This window comes from Cetorhinus maximus, unplaced genomic scaffold (genome assembly GCF_964194155.1).
Source record: "Cetorhinus maximus unplaced genomic scaffold, sCetMax3.hap1.1 HAP1_SCAFFOLD_1316, whole genome shotgun sequence".
Lineage (NCBI taxonomy): Eukaryota > Metazoa > Chordata > Chondrichthyes > Lamniformes > Cetorhinidae > Cetorhinus > Cetorhinus maximus.
This window is the reverse complement of record NW_027597257.1, coordinates 31,437-40,932: the sequence shown is the minus strand read 5'-3', so window position 1 is coordinate 40,932 and position 9,496 is coordinate 31,437. Positions and strand designations below refer to the sequence as shown.

General features: G+C 52.0%; 2 pseudogenes; one reads left to right on the top strand and one right to left on the bottom strand.

The window, feature by feature from the left end:
- Window positions 1-785: 785 nt before the first annotated feature.
- LOC144676042 (U2 spliceosomal RNA) lies at window positions 786-962 on the bottom strand (annotated as a pseudogene).
- A 6,587-nt stretch (window positions 963-7,549) lies between these two features.
- On the top strand, window positions 7,550-7,693 carry LOC144676040 (U1 spliceosomal RNA; annotated as a pseudogene).
- The last annotated feature ends 1,803 nt before the right edge of the window (window positions 7,694-9,496 follow it).

The window sequence follows — 9,496 nt, the reverse complement described above, 5'->3', positions numbered from 1 at the left end:
TTGGGGAATAGAAGTCCGAGAGGAGACTTGATAGAGGTATTGAAAATCATGAGGGGTCTGGAGAGAGTAGATAGGGAGAAACTGTTTGCACCGGGGCAAGGATCGAGAAGGAGAGGGCACAGGTTTAAAGTAACTGGCAAAAGAAGCAAAAGTGATAGGAGCAGCGAGTGGCCAGGGTCTGGAATGCACCGCCTGATAGCGCGGCGGAGGCAGGTTCAATTGAAGAGGGAATGAGATGATTATTTGAAAAGAAAGCATGTGCCGGGTTACGTGGAGAAGGCAGGAGAAAGGCACGAGGTGAAATGTTCATTGGGAGAACTGGTGCAGGCACGACGGGGGGAATGGGCTCCTTGTGCAATGTAAGGATTGTGTGAATGTGGATGTAGAGGTTTCGGAGTAGCTGTGTAAAGTGTGTGAGGTTTGAGGTGTGAGTTTTGATTGTTGCTGTATCAGCAGCAGCGGCAGCGGCAGCAGAGAGCTGGTTTAAAATGTTGTGAGGCGAAAGGTGCAGCTGAGAGAGTGAGAGGTGTATTTGCAAGTGAAAGATGTTTTTATATGAGTGAGGTAGAGTGTTTGTGAGATAAGAGTGCTGTGTGTGAGTGTTGGGTGAGCGTGCATGTTTTTTGTGTGTAGCTGCTGCGGCTGAGTGAGTGAGAAAGAGAGAGAGAGAGAGAGAGAGAGAGAAAGAAAGAAAGTTGGATTTTGGAACATGTACATGTTGAGAAGTAAAGAAAGCAGATGTTTGTAAGAAAACTATTTTTAGCATTGAAAATCCCCTGGAAAGGGGAGGGTGCACCGTTCCCAGAGATACTGCAATACCGGGTCGATGCGTGGAGTGGACGGAGCAAGCCCCTATTCCATCTCCCTGCTCCAAAAATCAATTTAATATATGGTCCCCAGATAAGGGACGTATCAGATATTAAACTGATAAGAACAGATTTTTTTTTCTTTTCTAAAAATATACTTTATTCATAAAATATCTTCAATCACATTCCAAACCATTTCAAAAACAACATTACAAGGGTACAATGCAGGTTAAACTTTTACAAAATGTATCAGCAGGTGCATCAGTACAAACAATATTACAATCATTTACAGCCTTTCATTTTGATCTGTACAGCCCGAGGGGCTCTAAACAGTTCCCAGTCTCTCGGTGCGCTGTGGTAGAAAGGTCTTAGACAGCGACCCTTCCCCATTGCGCCTTTGCGGCAACTGCCCCAAGCTTTAGTGCGTCCCTCAGCACGTAGTCCTGGACTTTGGATTGTGCCAGTCCGCAACAATCGGTCGGGGACAACTCTTTGTGCTGGAAGACCAACAAGTTTCGGGCAGACCAAAGAGCCTCTTTCACCGAGCTGATGATCCTCCAGCTGCAGTTGATGTTTGTCTCGGTGTGTGTCCCTGGGAACAGCCCGTAGAGCACAGAGTCCTGTGTCACAGAGCTGCTCGGGATGAACCTCGACAGCAACCACTGCATCTCTCTCCAGACTTTCTTTGCAAAGGCACAATCCACAAGGAGGTGAACAACGGTCTCTTCCCCACCACAGCCACCTCGAGGGCAACGTGCAGAGGGGGTGAGCTTCCTGGCGTGTAGGAAGGATCTGACGGGGAGGGCCTTTCTCACCACCAGCCAAGCTACGTCTTGGTGCTTGTTGGAAAGTTCTGGCGATGAGGCATTCTGCCAAATGACTTTGACAGTCTGCTCGGGGAACCATCACACAGGGTCCACCCTCTCCTTATCCCTCAGGGCCTCTAGGACGTTACGTGCTGACCACTGCCTGATGGACTTGTGGTCAAAGGTGTTTTTCTGCATCAATTTTTCCACCAGGGACAGGTGGTACGGCACGGTCCAACTACTTGGAGCGTTCCGCGGCAGCGTGGCCAGACCCATCCTTCGCAACACCGGGGACAGGTAGAACCTCAGCACGTAGTGACACTTGGTGTTTGCGTACTGAGGGTCTACGCACCGCTTGACTCAGCCACACACAAAGGTGGCCATCAGTATGAGGGCGATGTTGGGCACGTTTTTTCCCCCTTTATCTAGAGGCTTGTACATCGCGTCCCTGCGGACACGATCCATTTTCGACCTCCAGATAAAGCGGAAGATGGCTCGAGTGATCGCCGTCGCGCAGGAGTCTGGAATGGGCCAGACCTGCGCCACGTACAGCAACAGCGAGAGTACCTCACACCTGATGACCAGGTTCTTACCCGCAATGGAGAGGGAGCGTCGCTCCCACATGCCCAGTTTCCTTTTCACCATAGCCACTCGCTCCTTCCAGTTTCTAACGCATGCCCCGGTCGCTCCGAACCATATCCCCAGCACCTTCAGGCCGTCAGCCCTGACAGTGAAGGGGACAAAGGATCGGTCAGCCCAGTTCCCAAAGAACATGGCCTCGCTCTTCCCACGATTTACCTTGGCTCCCGAGGCCAGTTCGAACTGGTCGCAGATGTGCATCAGTCTGCGCACCGACAGCGGATCCGAGCAGAAGACGGCGACGTCGTCCATGTACAGGGAGGCTTTTACCTGAGTGCCTCCACTGCCTGGGATCGTCACTCCTCTTATGCCCGGATCCTTCCTGATGGACTCGGCAAAGGGTTCTATGCAGCACACGAAAAGGACAGGCGAGAGAGGACAGCCCTGCCTGACTCCAGATTTAATCGGAAAGCTATCTGTTTCCCACCCATTGATTGAGACTGCGCTACTGATGTTAGTGTAGAGCAGTTGGATCCAATTTCGAATTCCCTCCCCAAAGCCCATTTTGGAGAGCACATCCCCCATGTTGGTGTGCGATATTCTGTCAAAGGCCTTCTCCTGATCCAAGCTGATGAGGCAGGTATCCACACCCCTGTCCTGTACATAGGCAATCGTATCCCTGAGCAGCGCCAGGCTGTCAGAGATCTTCCTGCCTGGCACAGAGCAGGTCTGGTCAGGGTGAATCACCAATTCCAGAGCGGATTTGACCCGGTTGGCGATGACCTTGGACAGGATCTTATAGTCCACATTCAACAGTGAAATGGGTCGCCAATTTCTAATTTCCTCCCTTCCCCCCTTGTGCTTGTAGATGAGGGTGATGATGCCTTTCCTCATGGATTCTGACATAGTACCGGCCAGGAGCATACTCTCGTACACTCCTAGCAGGTCTGGGCCGATCAAGTCCCACAGAGCCGAATACAACTCCGCCGGCAAGCCGTCGCTTCCGGAAGTTTTACTCTTCTCGAAGGACTCAAGGGCCTTAGTCAGTTCATCAGGAGTTAGCGGTTTGTCCAGGCTCTCCCGCGTACTGTCGTCTAAGACCTCCGTGGTAGAGGACAGGAAGGACTGGGAGGCCGTGCTGTCCGTGGGCTTCACGTCATACAGTCCGGCATAAAAGGATTTGCTGATCCTCAGAATGTCGGACCGTGATGACTTTACTGAGCCGTCTTCTTCCTTCAGGCTGCTGATCACAGAGCGCTCTCTGTGTACCTTTTGGAAGAAGAAACGTGAGCACGTCTCATCCTGCTCCACGGAGCGGACTCTGGAACGGAAGATGATCTTGGAGGCCTCCGAGGCAAAGTGCGAGGCCTGCTGGCCCTTCACCTCTTGGAGCTCCTCCTTGACATCGACCCCCATCGACTGCAGCCGGAGCAGATTCTGCATCTTTTTCTGGAGTCGGGACATTTCCCTCTGTTCCTTTCTAGCTTTCTGGGTGCCTTTGAGGATGAAAAACCTCTTGATGTTTCCCTTGATCGCTTCCCACCAGTGTGTCAGGGACTCAAAGAGGGGTTTCACGGTTCTCCAACCTTTGTAATCCCTCTTGAGCTCCTCAATGTTCTCTGGGGTCAGCAGTTGCACATTTAGCTTCCATGCCCCCCTGCCCACCCTCAGGTCCTTCTCCAAGTGGCAGTCCGCCAGTAGGAGGCAGTGGTCAGAGAAGAACACCGGCTTGACCTCGGTGGATCTGACTGTGAATGCACGGGACACAAACAGGAAGTCTATCCTGGAACGAATGGACCCGTCTGGCCGCGACCAGGTGTATCTACGCTGCGCTCGGTCTGCAGGGTTGCTGAAGACGTCGTGCAGCTTGGCATCCTTAACTGTTTCCATCAGGGATCTGGACGTAGCGTCCAATCTGCTGCCGGCCCTGCCGGATCGTCCAGCCGCATCGATGATGCAGTTGAAGTCACCGCCCAGAATGACCGGCCTGGAGGTCGCCAGCAGCAGTGGGAGCTGCTGAAAAACCTCCAGCCGCTCAGCCCCTTGTGCCGGGGGGTACATGTTAATTAACCGGAGTGGAGCATTCTTGTACATTGCGTCTGCTACCAGGAGGCGCCCGCCCACCACCTCCTTAACCTCGGAGACGGCGAAGTTGCCTCCCTGCAGCAGAATACCCAGGCCGGAGGAACGAGAGTCGTTTCCTCCCGACCAGATCGATGGCCCATGGGACCACCATCGTGACTGTTGCCTGTAGGAGCTGAGGTGCGGTATCGCACACTCCTGCAGAAACAACAGGTCAGCTTTGACCTTGGCAAGGTAGTCCAAGGTCGCAGCACATCATGTAGTAGATTTAATGCTACGCACATTTATGGATACAATCTTTACACCCATTTTAAAGCATTTAGTCTCTTACCAAACCTGTTGTCTCCGAGAGTCCCAGAACTTTGGTCTGCTCCTGCATACCCATGGTGTTCACAAATGGAAGCTAAATGTGCAACTGCTGACCCCAGAGAACATTGAGGAGCTCAAGAGGGATTACAAAGGTTGGAGAACCGTGAAACCCCTCTTTGAGTCCCTGACACACTGGTGGGAAGCGATCAAGGGAAACATCAAGAGGTTTTTCATCCTCAAAGGAACCCAGAAAGCTAGAAAGGAACAGAGGGAAATGTCCCGACTCCAGAAAAACATGCAGAATCTGCTCCGGCTGCGGTCGATGGGGGTCGATGTCAAGGAGGAGCTCCAAGAGGTGAAGGGCCAGCAAGCCTCGCATTTTGCCTCGGAGGCCTCCAAGATCATCTTCCGTTCCAGAGTCCGCTCCGTGGAGCAGGATGAGACGTGCTCACGTTTCGTCTTCCAAAAGGTACACAGAGAGAGCACTGTGATCAGCAGCCTGAAGGAAGAAGACGGCTCAGCAAAGTCATCACGGTCGGACATTTTGAGGATCAGCAAATCCTTTTATGCCGGATTGTATGACGTGAAGCCCACGGACAGCACGGCCTCCCAGTCCTTCCTGTCCTCTATCACGGAGGTCTTGGAACACAGTACGCGGGAGAGCCTGGACAAACCGCTAACTCCTGATGAACTGACTAAGGCCCTGGAGTCCTTCGAGAAGAGTAAAACTCCCCGAAGCGACGGCTTGCCGGCGGAGTTGTATTCGGCTCTGTGGGACTTGATCGGCCCAGACCTGCTAGCAGTGTACGAGAGTATGCTCCTGGCCGGTAGTATGTCAGAATCCATGAGGAAAGGCATCATCACCCTCATCTACAAGCACAAGGGGGGAAGGGAGGAAATTAGAAATTGGCGACCCATTTCACTGTTGAATGTGGACTATAAGATTCTGTCCAAGGTCATCGCCAGTCGGGTCAAATCCGCTGTGGAATTGGTGATTCACCCTGACCAGACCTGCACTGTGACAGGCAGGAAGATCTCTGACAGCCTGGCGCTACTCAGGGATACGATTGCCTATGTACAGGACAGGGGTGTGGATACCTGCCTCATCAGCTGGGATCAGGAGAAGACCTTTGACAGAATATCGCACACCTACATGGGGGATGTGCTCTCCAAAATGGGCTTTGGGGAGGGAATTCGAAATTGGATCCAACTGCTCTACACTAACATCAGTAGCGCAGTCTCAATCAATGGGTGGGAAACAGATAGCTTTCCGATTAAATCTGGAGTCAGGCAGGGCTGTCCTCTCTCGCCTGTCCTTTTCGTGTGTTGCATAGCACCCTTTGCCGAGTCCATCAGGAAGGATCCGGGCATAAGAGGAGTGACGATCCCAGGCAGTGGAGGCACTCAGGTAAAAGCCTCCCTGTACATGGACGACGTCGCCGTCTTCTGCTCGGATCCGCTGTCGGTGCGCAGACTGATGCACATCTGCGACCAGTTCGAACTGGCCTCGGGAGCCAAGGTAAATCGTGGGAAGAGCGAGGCCATGTTCTTTGGGAACTGGGCTGACCGATCCTTTGTCCCCTTCACTGTCAGGGCTGACGGCCTGAAGGTGCTGGGGATATGGTTCGGAGGGACCGGGGCATGCGTTAGAAACTGGAAGGAGCGAGTGGCTATGGTGAAGAGGAAACTGGGCATGTGGGAGCGACGCTCCCTCTCCATTGCGGGTAAGAACCTGGTCATCAGGTGTGAGGTACTCTCGCTGTTGTTGTACGTGGCGCAGGTCTGGCCCATTCCAGACTCCTGCGCGATGGCGATCACTCGAGCCATCTTGCGCTTTATCTGGAGGTCGAAAATGGATCGTGTCCGCAGGGACGCGATGTACAAGCCTCTAGATAAAGGGGGAAAAAACGTGCCCAACGTCGCCCTCATACTGATGGCCACCTTTGTGTGTGGCTGCATCAAGCGGTGCGTAGACCCTCAGTACGCAAACACCAAGTGTCACTACGTGCTGAGGTTCTACCTGTCCCCGGTGTTGCGAAGGATGGGTCTGGCTACGCTGCCGCGGAACGCTCCAAGTAGTTGGACCGTGCCGTACCACCTGTCCCTGGTGGAAAAATTTATGCAGAAAAACACCTTTGACCACAAGTCCATCAGGCAGTGGTCAGCACGTAACGTCCTAGAGGCCCTGAGGAAAAAGGAGAGGGTGGACCCTGTGGGATGGTTCCCCCAGCAGACTGTCAAAGTCATTTGGCAGAATGCCTCATCGCCAGAACTTTCCAACAAGCACCAAGACGTGGCTTGGCTGGTGGTGAGAAAGGCCCTCCCCGTCAGATCCTTCCTACACACCAGGAGGCTCACCCCCTCTGCACGTTGCCCTCGAGGTGGCTGTGGTGGGGAAGAGACCGTTGTTCACCTCCTTGTGGATTGTGCCTTTGCAAAGAAGGTCCGGAGAGAGATGCAGTGGTTTCTGTCGAGGTTCATCCCGAGCAGTTCTGTGACACAGGACTCTGTGCTCTACGGGCTGTTCCCAGGGACACACACCGAGACAAACATCAACTGCAGCTGGAGGATCATCAACTCGGTGAAAGACGCGCTTTGGCCTGCCCGAAACTTGTTGGTCTTCCAGCACAAAGAGTTGTCCCCGACCGATTGTTGCGGACTGGCACAATCCAAAGTCCAGGACTACGTGCTGAGGGACGCACTAAAGCTTGAGGCAGCTGCCGCAAAGGCGCAATGGGGAAGGGTCGCTGTCTAAGACCTTTCTGCCACAGCGCACCGAGAGACTGGGAACTGTTTAGAGCCCCTCGGGCTGTACAGCTCAAAATGAAAGGCTGTAAATGATTGTAATATTGTTTGTACTGATGCACCTGGTGATACATTTTGTAAAAGTTTAACCTGGATTGTACCCTTGTAATGGTGTTTTTGAAATGGTTTGGAATGTGATTGAAGATATTTTATGAATAAAGTATATTTTTGCAAAAAAAAAGGTTCTCCCAGGACGAGGCTAGCCCATTGCACTTCGGGTGTGCTGACGCCTGCGATGTCCCCAAATGCGGGATACTCGACTGCAAAATTTGTGGTAGTGGGGGACTGCGTTCGCGCTCTCCCCTGATTCACGATTCAAAAAATAGACTTCACATCATATCTTTCATTTTGTCTTCTACTTCCTTTCATATAAAAACCCCCGGTGTGTGCTCTTCAAAATCTATACCATACTGGTTGGTTATTCATTTTTTCTTTCCGCCTCGCAAATATTATCCAACCCCCTTCCTTTTCCTCCCTGTCATTATCAGCCGGCAATTATTCCATCTCCACGTCATTTTCGCCCGACCATTTGTTTTGTCGCCACCAAATTACTCGCGCCATTTTTAACCCCGCATTTGCCCACTCAAAAATCTCTCTCAAACCCCCATGTAACACCCAACCCACCATCACAACAGTCCCCCGACTCCCAGCACCGCCCTCCACCCCCTACCTCTCTGGACTTTTGTGTAAATACAAACTCATATCAGTCAGCTATTAACTCATATGCATTCACCATTTAAAACATGTAGCAGCGACCCCTCACTACTTCAAACATGAACAAGCACCCTGTCCCCATGTTCATTCTAATTACCCCCCTCCGAAACGAACAGCAGCCTCCCTCCCCCTTGATCAGCCCCCTCTGTCACTCCTACCTTCTGAAACTCCTGCCCCCTCTCCCCATGTGTAAAGTCTTTCCCTGCCCCTTCTGCAGCTCACTTCCCCTGCTGTGGGTCCATCAATTCACCTGTGATTATTCCTTGAAGACTTAAATAGCGCAAAGCGAAGAAATAAACAGAAAGAAAACTGGAGAAAGGCAGATAGAAATCTAAACCCTCAGTAAAATGACCACCGGCAATCCCGTTTAACCGTCAGAATGATCGCACAGCCCAAAATACACGCATTATCCCTGAATTATAACAAGATTTTAGGCAGCTTCACATTAGGACTTTTCATTTCCTCTTGTGGGGCTCCTGTTCCTCACGCACCAGAGGCTAACATGTAAGTTTTAGATTGCAAGGCCGGGCTACTTTAACCCCAGGATTATCTTTTTGAAACTCCAGGCCCGCAGTCCAACAGGAACTGGTTAACCGGAGCCACCGAAAACCAGGGTCCCGGAGAGGAAATGAAATCTCAGGGTAAGAAACCGACACAAACTCACGTGGGCCCATGGGGCGCAGCCTTGGAGAAGGTCTCAGTCCGTCCCCTCTGGAGGAAGCTCCTGAAGAGGAAGAGTCCTTGTCCCGATCTGGATCTTCAGATTGCAAGTTTCAAAATAAAAATTCCTTGAGGGGTGGGGGAGAAAATTAATTTCATTAAAACAGAAAGCAAAGATCATTTTCAAACAAAATAGCACAAGAGCCAATGATTCACTCTCAGTTGCAACTCAGCAACATTCAAATACAAACAAGTCAAAAAGTTATAAAGCAGATTGAGACAGAGGGAACACACACACATTAAGCCAGAGTGGGGACTAGCTCCGCACTCTGGAGGCGGTCTTCGGATTGGGTTCCTAGCCAGGTATACCCTGAACGAGCAGTTTGCAGACTCCACCCCTGGCATGTTGGGAGGTCTTTCAATCTGCTCCCCAGGAGGCCTGTCCGTTGATATGTTCAGACAAGGCCATGTTCTTCGGGAACTGGGCTGACCGATCCTTTGTCCCCTTCACCGTCAGGGCTGATGGCCTGAAGGTGCTGGGGATAGGGTTCGGAGGGACCGGGACATGTGTTAGAAACTGGAAGGAGCGAGTGTCTATGGTGGAAAGAAAAGTGGGCATGTGGGAGCGATGCTCCCTCTCCATTGCGGGTAAGAACCTGGTCATCAGGTGTGAGGCACTCTCGCTGTTGCTGTACGTGGCGCACGTCTGGCCCATTCCAGACTCCTGCGCGATGG